The sequence below is a fragment of the Saimiri boliviensis genome, chromosome 9 (assembly GCF_048565385.1).
Source record: "Saimiri boliviensis isolate mSaiBol1 chromosome 9, mSaiBol1.pri, whole genome shotgun sequence".
Lineage (NCBI taxonomy): Eukaryota > Metazoa > Chordata > Mammalia > Primates > Cebidae > Saimiri > Saimiri boliviensis.
The window spans coordinates 77516740-77543533 of record NC_133457.1 but is presented as its reverse complement, the minus strand read 5'-3'; the positions used below and the strand labels follow the sequence as shown (position 1 = coordinate 77543533).

Here is a 26794-nt window from a genome sequence, read left to right as displayed (position 1 = left end):
ACTGCTGGCTGCTTGCATTTGCATCTCTCTGTCTAGAGAGTACTGGGGAGTTAATGTCCCCACGAGCAGCCTTCCACCAATGACTGATGGAAGTCAGCTGTATCCATATCCCAGCTCCCTCACCCGCTTCAGATGGGATCACTCTGAGGCTTGGGTTTGACACTGCTTGCCAGAGATACTCTGTGAGATGAAACTCCAGTTGTCCACAGGAGTCAATGGCTTGAAAATCATCCTCCTCTTTTCTGCTTCACTTTCCCAGTGTTCTGCTTCATCTACCAGTGTTTCTTAGGACCACCTTCCCAGAAATGACCTGTCCTGTAATCCTTGCCCTGGGGCTTGCTTCTGAGAAAAGGCAAACTTTGACAGTATGCAAAGTGCCTGGCTGATACCTTGGATCTTGGAAGTCCCTGAATGGTGGTTGTTTCTACCATGATAAAACAGCTGTTCATCAGCAGAAAGCAAAGATGCTGATAGAAGGGAGAGGTCATTCCCATCCTGCGTTCATTTTCACACTGCTCTGAGAAACCCCATGTGGGCATGGCCAGGCCATGAATAATGGTCAGCTTACAACATGCATTCTCAACAGGCGTTAGATTGCCCCCAAGAAGGCAAAAATTGGTTCTTGGGGGAGGAGGGTGGTGCAACAACAACAACAAAAAACACAACTTTTTCTTTTGCTGTATAAGACACAGACATGCATATGATACATAAACAGTTATACAATGGATATCTATGGTATTAAAATTTAATGGGGGGATCAATTAGAAAAAAAAATGTCTTAAAAGGCTGGAAACGTAGTCTGCAAGAGGCAGGAGAAGTTGCTATTGACAGTATCCTGGCCTTTGCTCATCCTGGGTGGCACTGTTTAGCTTGCAGGGTTCATGTCCTCTTTCCTGGAGTGAGGAGTTAACAGCTGAACTTTCATAACGTTGTTTGGTTAAATTTGCCCTGCAGGGCACCAAGCTCTTTGGCAAAACAGTCATCTGTTTGTGGTTAGGATTCTCCTGGTTCTTATTAACACCAGACATGGCTACATTTCGAAAATCATGAGGTTTGGCTCTATAAACAGAATTACCAGGTCATCAAACACAGCATCTTTTGGGTCCTTCCTTCCTGACTTCACCAAAGTCCCTCCTCTAGGGCATACAGCATGGAATTGGACAGGAAGAAAAGAGGACCAGGGTCTTTAGTTCCAATATACATTTCCTTTGTCAAAATATGATCAGTAAAAAATTTAAAAATAGAGCTCTCCTATAGATGTATGAAGAGTGTGGGGTTAAAGACTTATTAGGAAGGCATCAGCAGGTGGGCAAAGCCAGTTCCAAGCAGGAGTTCAAAGCAGGATGGTTACAAGGGATTGGTGTATATTGTAATCAGTCCAGAGAAAGCCTGCTGAAATGGGGTAGATGTACTCACTATCTGTGATACAAAACTGACCACCATCCTCACAGGGCCATCAAACCATCAACTTTGGAGTTGTTCTCTACCAGACACATGTTATTTGTAAATTATATTTAGATAATTATATTTGGGTATTTTGGATTTTTTTTTTTCTAAGATCACCTAAATTCACCTTAACACTTTCTATAGCATTCAAGCTAGGCTGTGAAATCTTAACAAGTTTTATTTCTTCATTTTCTCTTTTGAGTATCTGAAAGACTACCTGAAAACCCTGAATTAGCTTATCCCTTTAACATCAAAGATGCTGGGGACCAAGGCGCAGACAATGGTTTTCTGAAAATGTTTACGACTCCCCCATATTTAGCACTTGCCAATTTCCAAGGTGTAAATAAATACTCCAACCTCGGTCATCTTCAAATTACCAACAGAATGTTGTTAAGGTAGAGTAAAGAAGAGATGCTCACCATCACCATTGAGAGATGGCATATTTTGGTTCCAGCATGTCATCAGGTGTGTGTTATTATATATTTTCTATACGTTATAGTCACAACATTCAAGTTACTTTTTGAGGAAGTACAATCAGACCACGGGGTAAATGGCTCTGAAGAGCCAGAAAGGTCAGCTCAGCTAAATAAAACTGCCAAATAAAACTGTATTGCCTGGATCCCTCATATATACTCTGAGCGGTCCTTCAGGGATTACACAAATTTTAATTCAAATTTTATTTTAAAAGTCTGTCTTTCTCTTCCTTTCTTCTTTCCTTCCTTCCCTCCTTCCCTCCTTTTTCTTTCTTTCCTTCTTTTTTTTTTTTTTGAGACGGAGTTTCGCTCTTGTTACCCAGGCTGGAGTGCAATGGCTCGATCTCAGCTCACCGCAACCTCCGCCTCCTGGGTTCAGGCAATTCTCCTGCCTCAGCCTCCTGAGTAGCTGGGATTACAGGCACACGCCACCATGCCCAGCTAATGTTTTGTATTTTTAATAGAGACGGGGTTTCACCATGTTGACCAGGATGGTCTCGATCTCTCGACCTCGTGATCCACCCGCCTCGGCCTCCCAAAGTGCTGGGATTACAGGCTTGAGCCACCGCGCCCGGCCTCTTTCCTTCTTTCTTTTCTTCCTTCCTTTCTTCTCTTTCCTTCTTTCCTTTCTTCTTTCTTTCTTCCTTCCTTCCTTTCTTTCTTTCTCTTTCTCCTTTCTTTCTTTCTCTCTTTCTTTCTTTCTTTCTCTCTTTCTGTCTTTCTTTCTCTTTCTTTCTTGGTAACAGGGTCTCGTCTGTCACCCAGGCTCAAGTGCCACGCTGCAATCATGGCTCACTGCAGCCTTGAACTCCTGAGTTCAAGTGATCTTCCCTCCTCAGCCTCTCAAGTAGCTGAAACTATAGGCACACACCACCGGGCCCAACTAATTTTTTCTGTAGAGATGGGGTCTCACTTTGTTTCCCAGCCTGGTCTCAAACTCCTGGCCTTAAGCAGTCCTGCTTTGGCCTCCCAAAGTGCTGAGATTACAAGCATGAGCCAACATGCCTGGCCAAAAGTTATACTTTAAAAAAATAATAAAAATATACACATACATACATATGTAGCAAATGTGTAAAGATAGATTTGCATACATATAATGGCAGTGGTCTCCAACGTTTCTGCCACCAGGGACCCATTTTGAGGAAGACAGTTTTTCCATAGACAGGGTTGTATGGGGGATGGTTTTGGAATGATTCAGACACATTGCATTTATTGTGCATTTATTTCTGTTATTATTACATTTTAATATTTAATGAAATAATGATGCAACTCACCATAATGTAGAATCAGTGGGTGCCCTGAGCTTGGTTTCCTACAACTAGATGGTCCCATCTGGGGGTGATCAGAGACAGTGACAGATCATCAGGCATTGGATTCTCATAAGGAGCATGCAACCTAGATCCCTCTAGATCTGTGAATAGGGTTCACAGTTCACAATAGGGTTCATGCTCCTCTGAGAATCTAATGCCGCTGCTGATCTGACAGGAGGCGGAGCTCAGGCACTAATGTGAGCCATGGGGAACAGCTGTAAATACAGATGAAGCTTGGCTGGCTCACCTGCCCCCTGCTTACCTCCTGGTGTGCAATCTCGGGGGGCTGGTGGGGGTTGGGGGATATATGGGACTGATGAACACCGAGTTTAGAATTCTTGTAACTTCTGAGAAGAAAAGGGACATATGATAGAGAGGAATCCGCAGGGCTGGGGAATGCAGAGGGATGTGACAGATATTAAACCTTTTTGTATGTCTTTAACATTGCATTCTAAATTAACAAAACATAGAGCCACATATGGTTTTTATATCAAATTTCAAGCTTTAAAAAACACTAACGTGAAATTGTGTTGCTAGATTTCTGGTTTTTAAATTTTTATTTATTTGTTTTTGAAGGAAGGAAAATTTGTATTACTGTGATTATTTTTGTGTACAGAAAACTCGACAGTATACATTTAACACAGTTTAGTGGCAAGTTCTTTAGCCTTTACCTTGGTGATGTTAGCTACAGACTTGCGACCCAGGACATTGCTTCTCCAGTGAGGGCGGATCTCATTGTATCTGCCGTTGTCATTGGTCCTGACAGCTTTCACCAGCTTAGCCAAAGCACCTTTGTCTTCCAAACTAACCTGTGTGAAGGCAACAGTAGTGCAGGTCTTCCTGTGGACTAGACGTCCCAGTCTTACCTTCCCCTTGATAATGCAGTAAGGGACCCCCATTTTATGACACGGGACAGGCAAGAAGACAACCAGCTGGAAGAACACATTAGCTGAAGAGTATATTTTAAAGCAATAAATTTCAAAGCTAGCTTGGTGTTTCTTTGTTTGAGGCAGTCTCCCTGTGTAACCAGACTGGAGTGCAGTGGCGTGATCTCAGCTCACTGCAACCTCCACCTCCCAGGTTCAAGTGATTCTTGTGCCTCAGCCTCCTGAGTAGCTGGGATTACGGGCAGGTGCCATCACACCAGGCGAATTTTTGTCTTTTTAGTAGAGATGGGGTTTCACTATGTTGGCCAGACTGGTCTTGAATTCCTGACCTCAAGTGATCTGCCTGCCTCAGCCTCCCAAAGTGCTGGGATTACAGGTGTGAGCCACCATGCCTGATTAATTTATTTTTGAACACACATGTTAGTGTTTGGCTGTGCAAAAACATCAAAACATCACTAAGAATCTTGTTTTATTTGTGTTTGTTTAATGGAATGCATTTTTAAATTTTTAAATAATTTCAATTACACAAAGTTTGCTAGTACAGAGACTCATATGTCAGTTACCCAGTTGAACACATTTTAACATTTTGCCACATTGGTTTTATTTCTCTTTTTATCTCTCACTCCACAAGTGAAGACAATGTAACACTTGCCCGTGTGCACACACGCCCATGTGCACACACACACTTTTTTCTAAAAACATAAGCCCATGTGCATGCATACACTTTTTTCTAAACCATTTGACAGTAGGTTGCACGTGTCACGCCCCTTTGCTACTTAATACTTTCGTGTTTCCTTCTTAAGAACAAGGACATACTTTTACATCATCACAATACAGTTACCAAATTCAGGAAATTTAGTATTGATGCAACCCTTTAATCTGTTGCCCATGTTTCAGTTTTTCCAATTATCCCAATAAAGCCATTTACAGCATTTGTTTTTTCAGTTCAGCATCCGACTGAGGATCATTTATTGAACTGAGTTGTCACTTCTCTTTACAAACGCCCTCACTCTGAAATGGTTCCTTAGCCTTTCTTTGCCTTTTAAGACCTTGACATTTTTAAAGCGTGCAGGCCAGTCATCTTTGTAGAGTGACCCTCAGTTTGTGTTTGTCTGATGCTCCTCACAGGTGATTCATGTTTTACACCCCTGGCAGGAATGCCCCAGAGGGATGCGGTGGCCTCCTCAGTGCCGGATATCAGGAGGCACATGTGGCAAGTTTGTTTTATTCCTGGTGACACTAGCTCCAATAGTTTAGTTAAGATGGTATCCTCCAAGTTTCTCTGCAGAGGGAGAATTTTAACAGTTGTGGTTAGTCTAAAAATGAGAGATGAATCAAAGTAGGAGAGTACTTAGACTTTGCAGGGCGACGGCCCCAAAGCGGCTCTGAAGATGCTCTGCAGCTGGGCGAGCCAGCCTGTTCTCTCAAATGCAAGGCGTTTTTGTGGGATAAGAAAGGGCAGCATCAGCAGCCTGCTCTGTGGCTGGGGCTGCAAAAGCCATCAGTGTCGTCACGTCTGGCGTGGGGCACGCTGGTGTGCAAAGAGCCGAACCAAGCTCCACAGCAGGAGCCAACACCAGGCCGGGCCTTGAGGAAGCCTGTGAGTGTGGCCAGTCCCCTGCTTCGGTGACGTGACATGTGTGCAGCACTGCTTTTCTGAGGTTTCCCCAACTTTCCCATATAAAATAAGGGCGGCCTTTCTTCTGAGCCAGGGCTGCCCAAGTGGCAGGCCACAAACCATGCATCGCCGGACCCAGGCTGGGGCAGCAGCCTCTCCGAGAAAAACAGGAAACAGACCTATGCACTTTCCACAGCCTGGCTACATTATGAGCTTCTCAGTGGTTTCATGTGGCTTGAGTAACAGGATAATTTTCCTCCATGCAGTAAAATACTAAAATGAATGAAGACGTATTTTACTGGACAACATTTTATTTTAGTAAATTATTTAGTGTCCAGCACTGTTTTAAGTACTCTTACAGATTCACCCATGAATTCATACCACAAACTTTCACTGGGTCAGGAAACATGTGGGATGGGCAGGGCAGGTCTTAGGGTCTCATCCAGGCTTTATGATGTGCTCGGCACACGGTGCCATCAGACAACAGGCCGTGCCCCGTCCTGTAGAGGTACACAGCCTACGTGTGATAAACAGACGCCTGTAATCATGGGGTTGTGGAGGCTGTCAGAGGGGCCTCGGGGACCCAGAGAGGGGAAGGGCTAATGGTGGGGATAGGGAGGAAGGGAGGTTGCACAGAGGAGGTGATCTCAGCTGAGTCTTGAGGGTTGAAAAGGTGTTCACCTTACTTGGAATATTCTCAGGTGTTTTTTTTTCGGGGAGGGGGGAAGGTTAAAAAAAAAAAAAAGATGTTTACCAGGTGGTGAGGGGGAGGCATTTTAAAGAGAGACTGGGTGATCTCTGCAGAGACACATAGTGTGGGTGAGTCTGGGCTCAAGAGAGGGATTAGAAATGCAAATAAAGGTTTGAATGAAATTGATGAGGACCATATATGCTGTGGCAAAGAGTTTGGACTGAGTGTCAGTTTGAACTGAGTGTGGCCAGTCACCTGCTTTAGTGACGTGATATGTGTGCAGCATGACTTCTCTGAGGTTTCCCCAACTTTCCCATATAAGATGAAGATGGCCTTTCTTCTGAGCTGGGGCTGCCCAAGGGGCGGACCACAAACCATGCATCGCCTGATTAGATTTTGTGTTTTAGGCAGGGTTTCCCAAACTTAAAAGGAAGGGTTTCTGGGGATCAAGACTCTCACTACCCCTTCAAAGTTGGCTGACTTTCGTCACTTGGTCAGGTGGGGAGAGGAAGCCATGTCACCACTGGCCACACTGAAGATGGGTGAGCATCGACCCCAGGGAAGGGCCAGACCAAGAGACAGGAAAAATCTGGGGAAATGGGGCCTGATTGAACTGTGGAGCTGTGGATTGGCCCATGCCACTCCATGAAGCCTCCACCCTCACCCTGGACTTTAGGCCATCCCTTAATCACTTTTACTGCTTAGAGATTGTTAAGCTTTTATTTTGTTCTTGGGTCTTTTGAGAGACAGGGTCTCTCTCTGTTGCCCAAGCTAGAGTGTAGTGGTGCAGTCACAGCTACTGCAGCCTCAGACTCCTGGACTCAAGGACTCAAGTGATTTTCCCACCTCAGCCTCCCAGGTAGCTGGGAATACAGGTATGTACCACCATGCCTGGTTAATTTTTATTTATTTATTTATTTATTTATTTATTTATTTATTTATTTGTAGAGAAGCGGGTTCGCTATGTTGCCCAGGTGACACTGCTAGACTCAAGCAATTCTCCTGCCTGGGCCTCCCAAAGCATTAGGTTTACAGGCATGAGCCACCACACCGGGCCAAGTTTTTATTCTGAAATAATCTCAAACTTCCAGAACCGGGGCAACAATAGTTCTAAGGACTCCTCTGTACTATTTACACAGGTTCACTGACCTGTGCCATTTTGCCCCATTTCCTGTATCAGTCTCTGAACCAGGTTAGTGTAGATTGCAGACATCAGACCCTTCACCACTTACTGTGCCAGTGTATACTTCTAAAGAACAGGGATGTTCTCCTACATTCCCACAGTTCAATGACCCAAGAATGGAGCCTAATTGTTATATGATACTTTTATCTAAACCACAGATGCCAATTTTTATCAGTTTTCCCAATAATGTCCTGTATAGCATGCTTCTTTCTCTAGTCCAGGAACTAGTACAGGATCACGTCTTTTTAGGGGAGGTGTCAGGCCTCTTTAATCTCTGTTAAGAATGGTTCCTCATGCTGGGCGTGGTGGCTGACACCTGTAATCCCAGCACTTTGGGAGGCCAAGGCAGGTGTGTCATATGAGGCCAGGAGTTCAAGACCAGCCTAGCCAACATGGTGGCTCTACTAAAAATACAAAAATTAGCCAGGCATGATGGTGCACATCTGTAATCCCAGCTACCTAGGAGGTTGGGGCACACGAATCGCTTGAACTCAGGAGGCAGAAGGTGCAGTGAGCTGAGATCTCATCATTGCGTTCCATGAGATTCTCTCAAAGAAAAGAAAGAAAGAAAATGGTTCCTCAGCCTTTCTTTGTCTTTCAGGACATTAATATTGTTGTAGAATCCAAGCCAGTTCTATGATGGGATGTCCCTCAGTTGGGGTGGATATGATATTTCTTCGTGATGAGATCCCACATACATGCCCCCTGTTGGAACATCTAACAGATGCTGTGTTCTTCTTGGGCCTCACATCTGGAGGAACACAGTATCTGGAGGAACACAGTATCTGGCTGCCTTCGTTGGGGATGCTGATTTAGATCACCTGGGCAAAATGTTGCCTAATTTCTCCACTGTATGGTTACTATTGGTCCCCTTGCAATTAACAAACACTGTTTGAGGCGATATTATTTATCCTTAAGCCAGTTTGAATTGGGTTTTCTGTTACTTCCAACATAAAAACTCCTAGCTGATTCAAGGGCTCATTTATATTGCAGGATTGATTGCTGGTTACGATGGAGAAAACAGGCAAGGGATTATGAAGAGAAAAATAGGAGGGATGTCTCAAAAGCTTTCATTGTGGTCTGATGGGAGCAGATCAGGACCAAGGCACATGGGGCTCCTAAGAGGACTGATCATTTAGTGACACTTCTTGTTCTTTGAATGTGTTTTGCAAGAGCTGAACAACAACAAAAATGATACTCTTGTCAAGCAGGTGGCTCGCACCTGTAATCCCACTTTGGAAAGCCAAGACGGGGCTTCATTTGGAAGCCAGGAGTTTGAGACCAGCTTGAGCAACAAAGGGACACCCTGTCTCTAATTTAATGTTTTTAATTAAAAGGAGAGACTCTATTAATAAAATTACATTTTTTTCCAAAATAGATTTATGATTATTTGCACTGAATGTGACGCACATCTTAGCTTATTTGTAATTTGCAATGGACTTTCATTTTAGTTTTTTCATCAGTCTTAAATGGGTAATATTAGTTATACTCCCAAACTATAGTGGTTATTTACAGAGACACCAAATTTTAATCTAAATATGTATATGTATTTTTTCTAGATTTTATATCAGGAGCCATGAAATCAGACCCAGAGAAAGATTCAGGTACAAATAACAAGGCTGGACGTGGTGGCTCATACCTGTAATCCCAGCATTTTGGAAGGCCAAAGTGGGCCGATCACTTGAGGTCAGGAGTTCGAGACTAGCCTGGCCAACATGATGAAACCCTGTCTCTACTAAAAATATAAAAAAACATTAGCCGGGAGTGATGGCACATGCCTGTAATCCCAGCTACTCAGGCGGCTGAGGCAGAAGAATTGCTTGAACTGGGGAGGCAGAGGTTTCTGTGAGTCAAGATCTCACCATTGAACTCCAGCCTGGGTGATAGAGCAAGACTCTTGTCTAAATCGCAGGGTCCCACAATAAGCCGTCTACAAGCTCAGGGGCAAGGAGAGCCAGTCCGAGTTCCAAAGCTGAAGAACTCAGAGTCTGACGTTCGAGGGCAGGAACCATCCAGCACGGGAGAAAGATATAGTCTGGGAGGCTAAGCCAATCTCCCTTTTCACATTTTTCTGCCTGCTTTATATTCTAGCCACACTGGCCGCTGATTAGATGGTGCCCACCCAAATTAAGGGTGGGTCTGCCTTTCCCAGTCCACTGACTCAAATATTAATCTCCTTCAGCAACACTTTCACAGACACATCCAGGATTAATACTTGGAATCCTTCAATCCAATCAAGTTGACACTCAGTATTAACCATCACACTCCCATAGGAAAATGGGAACAGGAGTCAGAGAAGTGTGTGATTAAGCAAGTGTGTGTGTGTGTGTGTGTGTGTGTGTGTGTGTTGCGTTGTGTGTGTGTCTTCATAACTATCTGTGATTCCCTTGGTTTGGGTCTCCTCAGAAGCAGATTCTGAATTAGAGTTAAAATGCAAACCATTTTTTGGAAGGTAAAAGGGATACTAGGAGGAAAGTGTAGAAACAAATAAATGGGCAGTCAACATAGGGTTTGTTTTCAAGCTGGCCCTCACCGGGACAGCTGGAGCTTCATCTCACAAGGGGTTTCTGGGAGACAGTATAGAGTGTGCACCTCAGAGTTATCCCACTAAGACAAGTTAGTGGGGTTAAAGTGAGAAAAATCACCGTTGCCAGTAAATAGCAGTGCATCCTGCAATATATGGTTTCAGAATTTCCTCTGCCTCAGACTGCCAACTTAGGTCTCATGTTCCAGCTGTTCTAGGTTTGGCTTGGAGTAAGGGCATGCAATGCCATGTGTGAAAACACTCAACAAAGATAGATGGGTGAGGAATGTTTCCTATCTCCACTTCTGTGAGGTCTACTCTGAAGAAGGCACAACCAATGTACACATCACAGCTTCTCGAAGGAATCGTAGGCAGAAACCCTGCTCAACAGGGACTATATTTCCAGTTAAATATGCTGAAGTGGATTCTCACTGTATTTCAGTGATGTTTATGGGGAGGACACTAAGATTTAGAAATGGTGGACTCTTAAATGTTATTTCACTAGTTCAGTGGTGAGGTTAGATCAGTATGGGGGTCATGCTCAGGGAAAAGTCCATGAGCAAGGCGGGTGATATGGTTAGGCTTCATGTCCCCACTCAAATCTCATCTTGAATTGTATTCCCCAGGTGTTGAGGAAGGGACCCGGTAGGAGGTGATTGGATCATGGGGGCAGTTTCCCCCATGCCTAGTGACCGTGAGTGAGGAGTGTTCAGATTTACAAATGTTCAGAAGTTCCTCTTTCTTTCACTCATCTCTTTCCTGCCACCTTGTGAAGAAGGTGCTTGCTTCCCCTTCTGCCATGATTGTAAGTTGCCTGCGGCCTCCGCAGCCATGTGGAACTATGAGTCAATTGAGCCTTATTCTTTTATAAATTACCCTGTCTCCGGAAGTTCTGTATAGCAGTGTGAGAACAGGCTAACACAGTGGGCTTGAGCTAGTCTTTGAACAATGGACAGAATTTGGATATATGAAGCAGAAAAGGTGTGGGGCCGCTGATCAAAATGTAAAGGTGGGAGTGGGCGTACAATGTGGATAAGCTGGAGATGCACGTGCGATGTACCTGGCTCACCTCCTCCTACCATACACTCCTATCACTTCTTACCGCAACGTTCTGCCTGGCAGACTGAGTGTGCCATCAAGTTAATACCCACAGGCACAATTCCCCAACAGTGACCCACACAGCCCAGCTTCCTTGACCTTGAGTGGGACACCCCTGAAGCACACTCACCCCATGCCATCTGCACTCCCCAGTAGCAACATGCTCCGGCAGCCCCCAGCTACACATGTTCAGTCTTAAAGGATAAATATTCTAAAGGTAAAATCATGACATTAGTGCAACTTAAAAAAAAAAAAAAACTGTGTCAGAGTGAAATAATGGACATTGGAAACTACAAAATGTGGGACACTGGGTGGGGGGAGTGAGGGTTGAAAAATTACCCATTGATTACAATGCTCACTATTCAGATGGTGGGTATACCAGAAGCCCAAACTTCACCACTATGCAATATATCCATGTGAGGTCATACCCTCTAAATATATTTTATACATAAATGTTTTTAAAACTGTGTCAAAAATATTTTAAGCTCTTTAATGAATGAGGGAAGTGGTAAAATGTCACAACTGATTTAAAAGTAGATTCAAATAGCATTTACATACAAATATATAGATCACATTTTCCTTTTTAATTTTTAATTTAATTTTATTTTTGAGACAGAGTCTTGCTGTATCACCAAGGCTGGAGTGCAGTGATACAATCTTGGCTTGCTGCAGCCTTGACATCCTGAGCTCAGGTGATCCTCGTGCCTCCACTTCCCAAGTAGCTGGGACTACAGTCATGTGTCACCACTCTTGGCTAATTTTTAAAAATGTTTTATAGTGATGGGGTCTCACTATGTTGCCCAGGCTGATCTTGAACTCCTGAGGTTTCAAGGGATCCTCCTGCCTCAACCTGCCGAAGTGCTGGAATTACAGGTGTGCACCACCATGCTTAGACGTATAACACCTTTTCTGGAAAGGACCAGATAATATTTTAGGATTTGCAGGCTATGTAGTCTCTGTTGCAACTACTCAGTTCTGCCATTGTAGCCTGAAACGGCTATAGACAATATGTTAATAAAGGAGTGGTTGCTGATGTTTCAGTGAAACTTCATTCTCAAAAGCATGTTGTAGGTGCATTTGGCCTACAGACCTTCTTTGCAGACCCCTGATAAAGGCAATTAAGAACACTGAAATGACTTCACAAGTGGATGCAAAACTGATCAATATCCACAGGGCAATAATCAATTGTATCTCTATAGAACCAAATTTGCATCTCTGTTGGCAATACTCATTTATATTTTTATCAGTTTTCTACAATTTACAGAATTGAAAAGACAGTTGATCCTCATTATTTTTGAATTCTGTATTTGCAAATTTGCCTTCTTGCTAAAATTTATCTGTGATTCCCAAATCAATAATCATAGTGCTCTTGTGGTCATTAGCGCACCTACACAGAGGAGCAAAAATTTAAATCATCTGGCACATTCCCAGCTGAGGATGAATGAAGCTCTACCTTCCTATTTCAGTCTTCATATTGTAAACAAGGGTCCTTCTTGATGTCTATTTAGTACTGCTTTTTTCACATTTTGGGGTGTGTGTGTGTGTGTGTGTGTGTGTGTCTTTTGCTTATTTCACTGTTTTAAGAGGCCCCTAAAAGTAAATGCCAGCCGGGTGCGGTGGCTCAAGCCTGTAATCCCAGCACTTTGGGAGGCCGAGGCGGGTGGATCACGAGGTCAAGAGATCGAGACCATCCTGGTCAACATGGTGAAACCCCGTCTCTACTAAAAATACAAAAAAATTAGCTGGGCATGGTGGCACGTGCCTGTAATCCCAGCTACTCAGGAGGCTGAGGCAGGAGAATTGCCTGAACCCAGGACGCGGAGGTTGCAGTGAGCCGAGATCGCGCCATTGCACTCCAGCCTGGGTAACAAGAGCGAAACTCCGTCTCAAAAAAAAAAAAAAAAAAAAGTAAATGCCAAAAAGCTGTTTCAGGGTAAGCAGGCTGTGATGGAGGAAATGTGAATGTTAGGTAAACTGTTCAGGCATAAGTTACAGTGCTGTTGACCATGACTTCGGTGTCAATGAATCAACAATACATATTAAATAAGGTAGTTTTAACTAGAAACACACATAAAGCAAGGTTATGCACTGGTATGTTAATGAAAATGCTATGGCCAGGGGCTAGCAGGAACCTAAACCTGTGTTTCCCCTAGGAACAGTGGTTCCGTGTTCGCTAATTCACAGCTGGTGATGACTTTATAGAACTTAATACCACGAAGTACAACAATTGATTGTGGCTCAGAGAAAGAGAGTGAAATGTGGAGCTAACCCAGAAGGGTGCTCAAGACAGCACACCCTGTAACTCTCTCCTAATGCTTCCTGGTGTCAGTAATGCACGTTTCCTTGGCTGCCTTTCCTTCCTGACTCCCTCACAGTAGCTGTCTCCCTTCCCTCCTTGGAAGGACCATCTTCCAAGGAAACGACTTGCACAGCAATTCTTCTCTCAGAGTTGGCTTCCAGGGGAACAGAGACTAAGACAGGTTACACTGAGCAGAGGAGCATAATGAGAGTTGAGGGTACAGAGACATAATTAGCAACTGAGAATGAAAAGCTGGGTTGGTTGAAGAGCAGAAGGGGCCCTAAGTATCCACCTATGGAATATAGATAAATTTTCTATTTTTAATATTATTTTATTGATTGATTGATTGACTGAGACAGTGCCTCACTCTGTCACCCAGAACTGGAGTGCACTGGTGTGATCTTGGCTCACTGAAGCCTCCATCTCCTGGGTTCAAGCGATCCTCGTGCCTCAGCCTCCTAAGGAGATAGGATTACAGCTGGGTCCCACCACACCCAGCTAATTTTTCAATTATTAGTAGACTCGGGGTTTCACTATGTTGGCCAGGCTATTCTTGGACTTCTGGCCTCAGGTGATCCACCCACGTTGGCCCCCAGAGAGTTGGGATTACAGGCATGAGCCACCATACCCAGCTGATACATTTTTAAAATCTTTAAAAATGGGTTAACTGGATGTGGTATTGCACACCTATAGTCCCAAAGGAGTCTGAGGCACGAGGAATGCTTGAGTCCAAGAGTTTGAAGCTACAGTGAGCTATGTTTCAGCCACTGTAGTTCAGCCTAAGCAACAGAAGAAGATGCTGTCTCTAAAATAATAATAATAATAATAATAATAATTAATAAGAAATGGGTTGCAAACGGAAGCAGGCCTGCAGGGTGGAATAGAATAGATACAGACAGTGGTGATGCACAGACATTTAAATCACCAAACACATTCCCAGTGGAATGTGTCTTTTGGTGAGGGCCTGCAGGATGGAGAGAAGCAGAGACAGACAGTGTGATGCACAGTTTGAAGAGCTGCTGAAGCCATTAGAGTCGCCACAGTCCAAGACCTGAGTGAGTGCAGAGGATGGGAAGGAAGATGAGCCACCTTTCAACCAGAAGACTCAGCAGCACTGCAGAGTGACTGATGCGCAGAGTAAAGCGAGGGCAGAGCCAAGGCCCCGCCCTCTGAGGCTTCCAGCCTGTGGTTGTCATTAAGAGAAGAGGGAGTGAGGACTTCAGGGGAACGGAATGTGAAGTGGAAAGTCAGCACTGGAAGCTGCATTTCAGAGAAAGAAACCAAAACTGAGTGCTGCTTGTGCTTTCAACTAGAGAGATATTTCTGAGTATAGGAAAAGAGGAAGAGGACTCCACAAACTCGGCTTTTGTTTTTATTTTTATTTTTTATCAGATCCAGGAAAAATAAGTAGTTACAATCCAGAAATAATGCACAGCTTTGCCAACTGAAAGATTTGACTTCAATCCTCTGGTTTCTCTTCAGGTCGTATAAATCTGTCACCTTTGACTGGAAGATTTGATTTCTGCCTACTCTCTGTGTATACGTCAATGAGATAATAAAGGGATAGACTATAATAATAACTTTTTTAAAAACAGGGAGGAGGAGAGAAAAGGAAAGACTCCTAACTAAGAGTATAGGGCTTCCCTGGAAAATAGGGTCTATGGAGAAAGTCTCGGTTAAAATAGAAGCTTCCAGATGTAGGGAGGGCTCATGTCATAGAGAGAGGTGCCACACAGACTATGATGGCATCACAGACAGGTAAAACAGGTATATGTGAGCAAAAGCCCTTTGTAAATCACATGCCGGCCGGGTGTGGTGGCTCACGCCTGTAATCCCAACACTTTGGGAGGCTGAGACAGGAGCATCCCTTGAGATCAGGAGTTTGAGACCAGCCTGGCCAACATGGTGAAATCCTGTGTCTACTAAAAATACAAAACTTAGCCAGGTGTGTTGGTGGGTGCCTATAATTGCAGCTATTCAGGAGGCTGAGGCAGGTGAATCACTTGAAACCTGGGAGGGGTGGGGGAGTGGGCGGGGAGGTTGCAATGAGCCAAGATCGCGCCACTGCACTCCAGCCTCGGTGACAAAGTGAGACTCTGTCTCAAAAAAAAAAAAAAAAAAAACACCTTATACCAAGTCAAGTATACTGGGCATTCATTGTTTTATAGCCAGACCCACCCATCTGGGTAGCCCATTGAGGACTGTGAAGAAGTCACTTTGGCCCAGCTTGCTTTCCAGATTTCAGCAAAAGCACTTATAGCCTTCCGGAGGAGAGTAAAAAGATAAGGTCTTCAGGAAGATAAAGATAAAGGTCTTCTTCCCCCTTGCTGGAGATGTGCTATTACAGCCACCCAAAGAGAGGGACCCTTGTTTCAGCAGATAACAGCTTCTGGGCATGTTATCTGTTTTCCTATTATCTGCAGTAACTCGAGGTCAATGGACTCTAACTGTAGAGGGGTCATAACATTACCCCAGCCCCGGAGAAAGTGCGCATGTCTCAGATACAAGGCAGAAGTATTTCTCAATGCTTACTGGATATATTTTGACTCCCAAGACAAGAATGTTTGTGGGGAAAAGGCAGCTGGTTTAGGATTGAGAGCAAGATTTCAGGAGTCTAAGATGGTGAGTCCATAGTGCAGGGTTATAGTGTTTTAGACTCGTCCAGTGAAAGAGCCATAAGGCAGGGGAAGGAGCATGAGAGCCAGGATGCTTCTTGAGATTATTTATTTATTTATTTATTTATTTTTGAGATGGAGTTTCGCTCTCGTTACCCAGGCTGGAGTGCAATCGCTCGATCTCGGCTCACTGCAACCTCCACCTCCTGGGTTCAGGCAATTCTCCTGCCTCAGCCTCCTGATTAGCTGGGATTACAGGCACGCGCCACCATGCCCAGCTAATGTTTTTGGATTTTTAGTAGAGATGGGGTTTCACCATGTTGACCAGGATGGTCTCTATCTCTTGACCTTGTGATCCACCCGCCTCGGCCTCCCAAAGTGCTGGGATTACAGGCTTGAGCCACCGCGCCTGGCCTCGATTTCAATTCTATTTATAACAATTACTTAGATTTAATTATTTGTTTAAACTTGTTTCAATATCTATTTTTCTGTCTTCCATATCTTGTCTTTGCCTTTCTTTTTTTTTTTTTTTTTTTTTGAGACGGAGTTTCGCTCTTGTTACCCAGGCTGGAGTGCAATGGTGCGATCTCGGCTCACCGCAACCTCTGCCTCCTGGGTTCAAGCAATTCTCCTGCCTCAGCCTCCTGAGTAGCTGGGATTACAGGCACGCGCCACCATGCCCAGCTAATTTTTTGTATTTTTAGTAGAGACGGGGTTTCACCATGTTGACCAGGATGGTCTCGATCTCTCGACCTTGTGATCCACCCGCCTTGGCCTCCCAAAGTGCTGGGATTACAAGCTTGAGCCACCGCGCCCGGCCGGTCTCGATCTCTTGACCTTGTGATCCACCCGCCTCGGCCTCCCAAAGTGCTGGGATTACAGGCTTGAGCCACCGCACCCGGCCCGGGATGCTTCTTAGAAGAGAGCCTGACCTCTTCGCTGGAATTCAGAGCTCTAAAGAAATTAGGTTGCCACAGGGCTGTTGAGCCTAAGCCCACCCGCTTTCTGCAAGTGCCACAAGGCTATAACCAGGCCCACATGGGACCAAACCTTATACTTCTGCAAACCAGGACTGGATGGATGGTGGGAGAGGACTAAAAGCCGTGGTGGGGCTGGGTGTGGTGGTTCATGCCTGCAATCTTAGCACTTCAGGAGGCTGAGGTAGCAGGATCACAAGCCCAAGAGTTCAAGACTGGACTGGACAGCATGGTGAGACCCTGTCTCTACAAAAATGTCAAAAAAATTATCCAGGTGTGGTGATGCTCACTTGTAGTCCCAGCTACTCAAGAGGCTGAGGTGGGAGGATCACTTGAGCCTGGGAGGTCGAGGCTGCAGTGAGCCATGATTACGCCAGTGCATTCTAGTATGGGCATCAATGAGACTCTGTCTCAAAAAAAAAAAAAAAAAAGTAGCAGAAGCTGTGTCCATTCTGTTGTGAGCCCTAAGATGAACCTACCTGCCACCCAGGTGTGCCCTAACTCCTGAGATGTGCACTTTGTCCTATGCTATCCTCACCCCTCCCCATGGAAGGAGAAGTCATTGGAGCAAACAGGTTGTGCCAGTCTTGGGCCCACATCCCCTCCCTGCCTTGCCCATGCACCAGATTCCCAGAGCTCTGGAATCTTCCCGCATGGCCCAAGCCTGTTTCCACTGCCTGGCAGGCTGTCTCCCGTGTGCCTGGGCCCCTGGGCTAACTCTGCTCCTGGAGTAGCATCCATAGGCTGGAAAGTCCAAGGAGGCAGAGCACTTGAACATGAAAAATGGGGTATCCACAGAGCGATTGGAGGGAGAAGAGGGGTAGCAAACCATGAGGCGGGTACAGCGTCACCGCAGGTCCCCATGTTCAGGAAAAAACACTGAGGAGTCTGAGAATTTTACACTGAAACCAGTTTTCCCAAGTCCTTGTAAAGGCACATTTGTCGTGGTAGGAGAATAGAACATATTTTAGTTAACAGTTTGTGGTCTTGATTTATAATTTTTAAAATATTCAGACATAAAATATAAGTGAACTTCCATCTGCCCTCTTGCCTCAGTCCCTGAAAAGATCAGTGTCCACCCAGCATCCTCATGGGTGGCATGAGAGCCCAGACATGGACAATGATGCTGTCTCCACTGTCCCCTGAGGCCATCCATCTACCCATCCATGGGTCCACATGACCTCCATGCTTTACTCTGTTTTCCATAATATGACTCCTTGGCTATCATTATGACCCAAAGCAGGCTCTCTCAGACATGAGTTTGTACCCACCCTCAAATAGTCTCAGTGAATAAGAGATAATCCTGCTTTCTCCCCTGTACCTTGGGCTGGACGCTAACCACACCTGCACTGTCTGGCTCCACTGCCATAGGAAGGAGTCAGATGTCTGAACAAGAGGATGGGGTGAGGTAGACCATTGAGAGGAAAACGCTAAGCTTCAGAGAACCTGCGGAACCTAGCAGAAATTATTTGGTAGTTGCAAATAGTGCAAAGCTGAATAATAGGAAACTGGATTTGTGAAATGTCCTATGTCCTTGTCATGCCTAACAAAAACCATGAATGCCATTGGTCAGCCAAGACTGACTTTTTTTTTTTTTTTTGAGATGAAGTCTCACTCGGTCGCCCAGGCTGGAGTACAGTGGCACCATCTTGGCTCACTGCAATCTTCACCTCCCAGGTTCAGGCAGTTCTCCTGCCTCAGCCTCCTGAGTAGCTGGGATTACAGGTGTGTGCCAACACGCCCAGCTCATTTTTATATTTTTAGTAGAGACAAGGTTTCACCATGTTGGTCAGGCTGGTCTCGAACTCCTGACCTCGTGATCCACCCACCTCGGCCTCCCAAAGTTCAGGGATTACAGGCGTGAGCCACTGCGCCTGGCCCAAGACTGACTTTTAAACATGCCCGAACTTCTGAGGCACAATTGCTACCACCAAGACCGCTTTTTTGGTGATGGCAACCAATATCTCTGAGAGCATTATGTGGATTTTCATGACTCTTTCATAGACACACAAAATACTAAGTTATTCTGGAGAACTGTTTCTTTCTTTATGCATCTCCCTTGCTAATTTCTAGAGTCTGGTTATGTGATGATATTAAATATTAATACATATTATTAGAGCATTTACTATGTATAGAAGGTGTCGTAGTGTGTTGTTATTTTGATATTAGTGTGCTTCCGCTGACTGTCCACATGGAATCTGTGGGCTTACAAGGAAGACATTCTTCAGAGGAAGCCCATCTGTTCTCCAACTCACTTCCTAAGAGAAAGCATGAGAATTTTAAGACTCTTAGGCTAATCCAACAACACGTGGCTGCAAGGACATGCACAAACATAGTGTGATTGATTTGCCGTGGCCTTTCTTCATTGTGTGACCTTCAAAGCTGATGTGATGGCTTGGACAAGCACCTGGAGATTTCTCTAGAATTTCAATTTGTGCAAAAATGAAAGAGCTGAGAAACATGATTGGCTAGGTACTTGTAGAGAACAAAGTAGGTTTGTATGCTATAGAGAGAAGAAAGAGCTTCAGATCATAGAATTCTGTAAGAAAAAACCAACCACCGAGAGAACACATGGACTCCCTAAACTCTTTTATTTATTATTTTTTTGGATATTTTAAAGTGGTGTGGAAAAAAATATTTTTTTTTTCTAGGCCAGATGTGGTGGATCATGCCATCCCAGCACTTTGGGAGGCCAAGGCAGGCAGATCACTTGAGGCCAGGAGTTTGAGACCAGCCTGACCAACATGGCGAAACCCTGTCTCTACTAAAATTACAAAAATTAGCTGGGCATGACGGTGCACACCTGTGATCCCAGCTACTCAGGTGGCTGAGGCAGCAAGAGAATCACTTGAACCCAGGAGGTAAAGGTTGGAGTGAGCCGAGATCATGTCACTGCACTCCAGCCTGGGCAACAGAGTGAGACTCCATCTCAAAAAAAAAAAAGAAACGTTTTTTCCAGCATGTTTTGTGGGTCAACAACATGTTATGTGTGTTGCTGGCATTTTATGTGATCTGGCCATTCTTAAAGCTAAGCATGGTTCTTCATATCATCTTATGCTTTAGCGGAAGTTATTCCTTTTTTTTTTTTTTGAGACAGGGTCTCACTCTGTCACCCAAGCAGGAGTAAAGTTGCATGATCAATGCAGCCTTGACCTTCCGGGCTCAAGCGATTCTCCCACCTCATCCTCCTGAGTAGCTGGGGCCACAGATACATGCCACCATGCCCAGCTAATTTTTTGTAGAGATGAGGTTTCGCTGTGTTGCCCAGGCTGAACTCAAGCGATCCTCCTGCCTTGACCTCCCAAAATGCTGGGATAATAGATGTGGGCTGCTGCACCTAGCTGAGAAAGTCATTCTTTAAAAACCCTCCTCTTCAGCCTAGATGACTTGTTCGTAAAATCCTATGCGCTTACTCATCAGCAAACATTTACCAAGCACATACGTGCCAGGCAGCACGTAAAGTATGAAAGAGGCTACCGTGAACAAGCAGATGAGCTCTCTAATGTCTGGTTCCATAAAGGAAGATCTTTCTTCTTCTCCTCTTCAGCCTCCACAGAAATGGAACCCATTAAGTCTAAGATAACAGACTGAACATATGGCTTCCTTTAACTTTTCCTGTTGGCATCGTTTAAGTTGGTTAAGATGAGAGCCAGAATAGTTTATATCCTACTAGTGGCAAATAACGTGTTTTCACGGATAAAGCACTGGTTTCAGCCTGGAGATCTAGTTTCTTACTTTTGCTGTCTTTTATTACTGAAAAGAATCAAATAAAAGACACCTCTTCAGAGACCTTGTGGTTTAGAGTTGGTGAATCAAATACAGTGGTGAATTGGAATTGGTTCTCTCTGCTCACTAGAGCTGACTGTTAAGTTTTCATGAATTTTTTAAGTCTGTTGATGTCACGTTGGTAGCTTGAAACCGGCCATGATGGGAGTATTTACACCACAAAACAGGCAGATGTTACAACTTAGGGCTTCTATTTCCCAGAAAGCCAGTTGTTGACCATTTCCTTGCACATCACTAAGTAAAGGGGATGGTAATCACCCTAATGGTGAAGGGGAACTTTGGAACGACATCGACATATTCATGATCAAAGTGAAGGAAAAGAAGTAAATCAGTACATGAGATTCCAGGCAAGATGTGTCTAGAGGCTCATTTATTATATAGGGGTGATGTTCCTCTTTTTTTTTTTCCTTCATAGCACTGATTGTCATGACATTTTGACCCAGAACATTTTATTTTATTTATTTATTTTTAAATAGAAACACAGCCCCTCACTGGACTGGAGTGCAGTGGCTCCATCAGAGCTCTCTACAGCCTCAATCTCCTGGGTTCAAGAGACCTTCCCTCCTCAGCCTCCTAGCAGCTGAAATTACAGGCGTGCACCACACCTGGCTGATAGACCCAGGTCATTTTCATGTAACCATGTGGACTTTCTATACGTTCTTTACTCCACTAATGACATAAGCTCTTAGTAAACAAAACAAAAAACATGAGAAGAATAGAATATTACGTTTAGAATTTCAGTACTCCGTTGCTGGGCCAAGAATATTGTTAGTTTCTGTGGAATTGCTTCTACTTTCCTGACTAAGAATTACGAAATCACTAGTATTGTAGCCATTTCATAATAAAATGGGTAAAGATGCACTCATCATAATTTGTGATGAATCCAAACATGAATTGGTGAATTACATCTTGTTTGTAATTTTGGAAAGTGAAAAAACCTTGGTCTGAGAAAAATGGTACTATAGAAGAAAACCTGATGACAGCTGTCACTTAACTATTCACAGTCACACTTGTTATGGACTAAAAAGTGACAGAAGCATCAATCTTACGAAATTCAGACATTCAATATGCAACCCAGGAAATTTGGAACTTCATAGAAATCATGAAAACCGCCACGCCACTAGGGCAGGAACCTTAAACAGTAAAGTTTCATGAAGGCAAAAATCTTTTTAATCAATCATATCTCTTTTACAAAGTTTACAAGAAAAGCATTCATCCCTAAAAACTATTTTCTATAAAAGTAAAAAGCAATAGCTCAAGCCTGTAATCCCAGTTTGGTAATAAAAATACTTACCATTTACTGAAAATGTACAGCTGGGCATGGTGGCTCACGCCTGTAATCCCAGCACTTTGGGAGGCCAAGGTGGGTGGATCATGAGGTCAGAAGTTTGAGACCAGCCAGGCCAACACAGTGAAACTCTGTCTCTACTAAGAATACAAAAATTAGCTGGGCATGGTAGTGGGTGCCTGCAATCCCAGCTACTCAGGAGGCTGAGGCAGGAGAATTACTTGAACTTGGTAGATGGAGTTTGCAGTGAGCCAAGATCGCGCCACTGCACTCCAGCCTGGGCGACAGAGCTAGACTCCATCTCAAAAAATAATAATAATAATAATTAAAATTAAATGAATGTCTATGTGAAAAAACAGACTCTCAACTTTCATATCATACACAAAAATTAATCTGAGATGGATCACAGATATGCATGAAAGCTAAAACTGGGCCGGGTGCAGTGGCTCAAGCCTGTAATCCCAGCACTTTGGGAGGCCAAGGCGGGTGGATCACGAGGTCAAGAGATCGAGACCATCCTGGTCAACATGGTGAAACCCACCCCGTCTCTACTAAAAATACAAAAAATTAGCTGGACATGGTGGCGCGCACCTGTAATCCCAGCTACTCAGTAGACTGAGGCAGGAGAATTGCCTGAACCCAGGAGGCAGAGGTTATGGTGAGCCAAGATCGCGCCATTGCACTCCAGCCTGGGTAACAAGAACAAAACTCCGTCTCAAAAAAAAAAAAAAGCTAAAACTGGCAGTGAGCCAAAACCGCACCATTGCACTCGAGCCTGGGCAACAAAAGTAAACTCTGTCTCAAAAAGAAAAAAAAAAGCTAAAACTATAAAGTTTTAAAAATAAAACATAAAATTCTCAATAGCTTTAAATACTTATATTAGAAAGAAAGGTGCAAAATTAAAAAGAACCCAAAAAAGTTTTAAACAATTTAACTGGACCGTTTAAGAAAAAGAGCCAGTGAGTTAAGATGGTTTTCTGGAGTTTGCTCCGGAAAGTATGTTCTCCATGAAAATTATCAATATTGGTGTCGTTCTAATTTGAATATCTGTGTTTATTAAACATGAAGTTAAAATATCCTTTGAGGTTACAAAGACCAGATTAAAATAACAACGTAAAAAACATTTTTACAACAGTCTATAACTGTCCCATGATCAGAAAAACAGAATTAATTGCATTTCATTTAAGTCAGAAACTTAAAAAGAGAGGCGTGGGGGAAAGAGCAAAACCTCCACTCACCTTAGCAGAGTGACAGAAGAGATCAAAATGTGGCTTTTGTCCATCCTCCTCATCCCTAAATTGAAGCATCTTCCCTCAGGTGGTCCACAGGTGTCCCTGTACTGTATTCATCTAAGAAACCCCATCAAAAGTGACAGCTGCAAGTACTGTTCTGCTTTGGTGAGCTTTTTCTTGATCAGTGTTGGCTTTAGTTGATTCTAAGATTTTTTAAACATCTGGTTGGAGCCGGGCGTGGTGGCTCACAACTGTAATCCCAACACTTTGGGAGGCTTAAGCAGGCAGATGATGAGGTCAGGAGTTCGAGACCAGCCTGACCAACATGGAGAAAGACCATCTCTACTAAAAATACAACATTAGCCAGGTGTGGTGGTGCATGCCTATAATCCTAGCTACTTGGGAGGCTGAGGCACAAGAATCGTTTGAACCCGGGAGGCAGAGGTTGCGGTGAGCCGAGATCGTGCCATTACACTCCAGCCTGGGCAACAAGAGCAAAACTGCATCTCAAAAAAAAAAAAAAGCCGGGCGTGGTGGCTCAAGCCTGTAATCCCAGCACTTTGGGAGGCCGAGGCGGGTGGATCACGAGGTCAAGAGATCGAGACCATCCTGGTCAACATGGTGAAACCCCGTCTCTACTAAAAATACAAAGCATTAGCTGGGCATGGTGGCGCGTGCCTGTAATCCCAGCTACTCAGGAGGCTGAGGCAGGAGAATTGCTTGAACCCAGGAGGCGGAGGTTGCGGTGAGCCAAGATCGTGCCATTGCACTCCAGCCTGGGTAACAAGAGCAAAACTCCGTCTCAAAAAAAAAAAAAAAGAAAGAAAAATCTGATTGGAAGATAGTAAGTATCTCAAACTTCTACCTGCCTCTGATAACTCATGGTCTCCTTCATTCTTTGGATGCTATCCTGGTCAAAACATATTTGATGGAATGGAATATAAATCTACCCAAACTGCTCAAGACTCTTCATTGCGCATTCTCCCCCGACTCCCGCAACACACACCCTGTGGCCCAATGTTCTCTCATATCTGTTCACTCAGGCTATCTGTTCTCCATAAATTGACCCGTCATGTGGGTTGGTAGGAGCCAAGGAGAAACTTCTCCTTCACTGTGAAGGTTGGATGAAAGACCGAATGACAAAAGGCAGGTTAAGAGGAGAAACGGCACATACCTTTATTAACATGCCCAGAGGAGCGCCACAGAGTGGTCACCCCACCCCGCCATGGGGCTCAGAAGCTTGTATGCCATCTTGAGGTTACAGAAAGAATGGGGGTTTGGATGGTGGCAAAACAGGTGATGGGAGGGGGAGAAGAGGAGGCCTGACTAGCAAAGATGGTCTCACCAGGCAGAGGAAACCTCCCACGTAGCAGCTCTCAGAGAGAATAGATGGGAAATGGTTCTTTCAGACCTTTGAAAGTGCCAGCCTCTCAGCTCATCTTTCCTATATCGGACAGGAGAGGACGTCAGAGGAAGCCTGGCTGCATTAGTGGAGATTTTTCTCTACAGATGCAAATCTCCCCCCATAAAGACAGCTTTTTAGCTACTACAGATTTTCAGCCCTTCTGACCAACCACAGTTTTGAAATGGGATTAGGACCGGGCCTGGTGGTTTATGCCTGTCATCCCAGCACTTCGGGAAGCCAAGGCGGGAGGATGGCTTGAGGCCAGGAGTTTGAGACCAGCCTAGGCGCAACACACGGAGGGAGACCTGGTCTCTACAAACTAAAAATAAATAGATTCGTTGAACCTGATGGCACACATTGGTAGTCTCAGCTATTCTGGAGGCTGAGGTGGAGAATCACTTGAGCCCAGGAGGTCGAGGTACAGTGAGCCATGACTGAGGCACTCCAGTCTGGGCAGCCGAATGAGACCCCGCCTCAAAAATAATAATTAAAACTGACATTACAACACTGTTGTTAAGTAAGGGGGCTGGGAATACAGTTCTTTGCATGTGACTTCTTTCTTTCCCACAAATTAGCTTCTCTTTTCAATGAAAAGTTTTCATGACCTTAAAACTTACATTTTTTTTAAAAAAAATGGTTGTTGAGTGAGGGGAAACCCGTGTCGAACAGTGATCCAAGACACTTAAAAAATTTCTTTTAATTCACACAGTTCAAATTGTCAAGTCTGACCTTGGAATAACATTTTTCTGTCCAATGTGTGAAATATTGGATAATACAAAGATAATTACGGAAATATTCAGAGACCTTCACTGCACCCAGACACAGAGCCACCTCCACTTCCTTCTACCACTCTTTAGAAAAAACAAAAAGCATTGGAAGGAGAGATGACCTGTCTCCCTGGGAGCTGGTTAAGGAACCAGGCAAAAAAGTGAGATGCATTTCTCAGATTTGGACTTGACCTGACAGGTCCCCGAGGGTGAGTCACTTTTTCCTATTTCAGTCAATTTGGCTGTAAAATAATTACAATAACGAGGTCTTGTTTACTGAGACTGAAGTCCGAGCTGCCTCGCCTCATTCAGCGGCTAAAAAGAAAAACAGAAGGTGGTGATTAGAAAGCTTCTGTAGCCTACCTCACGCAGGGTGGAGATGAGAATCCAGGACTTGAGTACGTTAAGTGCCCTTTAAGTCAGACTTGCGAGTAGTGGAATCCAATATAATTGCTTCTGCTGCTTCTCTTGTGGGTTTGTACTTGTGACCTAAAGTAAATAAAATAGGATAAAATAGGAAGCTGGAGTGGGGGTCAGGGGGAGAAGAGATTGGACGGATATTGGTCAAAGGATACAGACTTTCAGTTAGGAAGGAGAAAGCAGTTCAAGAGCTGTATTGTACAACATGGTGACTAGTTAATACCAACGTATTAAATATTTAAAAATTGCAGCCGGCTCTTGTCTGTAATCCCAGCACTTTGGGAGGCCGAGGCAGGCGGATCACTTAAGGTTAGGAGCTCGAGACCAGCCTGGCCAACATGGTAAAACCCCATACCTACCAAAAAATACAAAAATTAGCCAGGCATGCTGGTGCACATCTGTATTTAGCCACTTGGGAAGCTGAGGCAGGAGAATCACTTGAACCCTGGAAGTGGAAGCTGCAGTGAGCTGAGATCGTGCCACTGTATTGCAGTCCGGGTAACAGAGTAAGACCCTGTCTCAATCAAAAAAAAAAAAAAAAAGAAAGAAAGAAAAGAAAAGAAAATTTTCAAAGAGAGGAGATTTTAAGTGCTCTCAGGACAAATAAAAAGCATGTGGAGTAATATATATGTTAATTATTGACAGCCATTCTGCGATATGTGTACCTGTATATTTCAAAACATCATGTTATATACCACAAATATATACCATGTTTGCTGGTCAATTAAGAAATAAAATAAAATCCTTCCTTCAAAATAGGAAGGTTATATTAGAC

General features: G+C 44.1%; 1 protein-coding gene across 2 annotated transcripts in view; it reads left to right on the top strand.

Annotated features, from left to right (window-relative positions):
• Nucleotides 1-26794, top strand: part of RIN2 (Ras and Rab interactor 2) — a 243288-nt gene that overhangs the window by 95688 nt on the left and 120806 nt on the right. The window lies entirely within an intron of this gene.